This window comes from Sinocyclocheilus anshuiensis, unplaced genomic scaffold, assembly GCF_001515605.1.
Source record: "Sinocyclocheilus anshuiensis isolate Anshui unplaced genomic scaffold, SAMN03320099.WGS_v1.1 scaffold1849, whole genome shotgun sequence".
Classification (NCBI taxonomy): domain Eukaryota; kingdom Metazoa; phylum Chordata; class Actinopteri; order Cypriniformes; family Cyprinidae; genus Sinocyclocheilus; species Sinocyclocheilus anshuiensis.
Window position 1 is genome coordinate 293127 of NW_015541038.1, and position 453 is coordinate 293579.

General features: G+C 34.4%; 1 protein-coding gene across 1 annotated transcript in view; it reads left to right on the forward strand.

The window, feature by feature from the left end:
• Positions 1–453, forward strand: part of atad3 (ATPase family AAA domain containing 3) — a 12650-nt gene that overhangs the window by 7846 nt on the left and 4351 nt on the right. The gene's annotated exons all lie outside the window — the stretch shown is intronic.

Genomic DNA, 453 nt, shown 5'->3' on the forward strand with positions numbered 1-453 from the left:
ATACAAATCTACAACTATTTTTTTCGTTATATATATATATATATATATATATATATAAGTTTTCAGCCATGAATTCACTTGCACGCTTGTGCTGGAGAATGATGGCTATATAAAAAATACTATAATGTATGCACAATATTTATAATTGTACTAGAATTAAAAATGTAAATTGGTGCAAATTAAATTTGAAATATTTTCAGTTGTTCTTAGCATTTCAATAAATTTATGATGGACAATGACATGAAGCAAAATTTTGTGTTTGTGAATTATAAACACGCATGACCAGGTTTAGATGTGGTCATGTGACTGTTCATTGTGTGTTTTAGGACGGCGGGTGCTGTGTTCGGTGAAGGTTTCCACGCGTTTACATCAGACTGGGATAAAGTGACGGCGACGGTAAGTGCTGGTGTGTGTGTGTGTCAGACGATCGTGTGTGTGTGTGAGTGTGTGGGT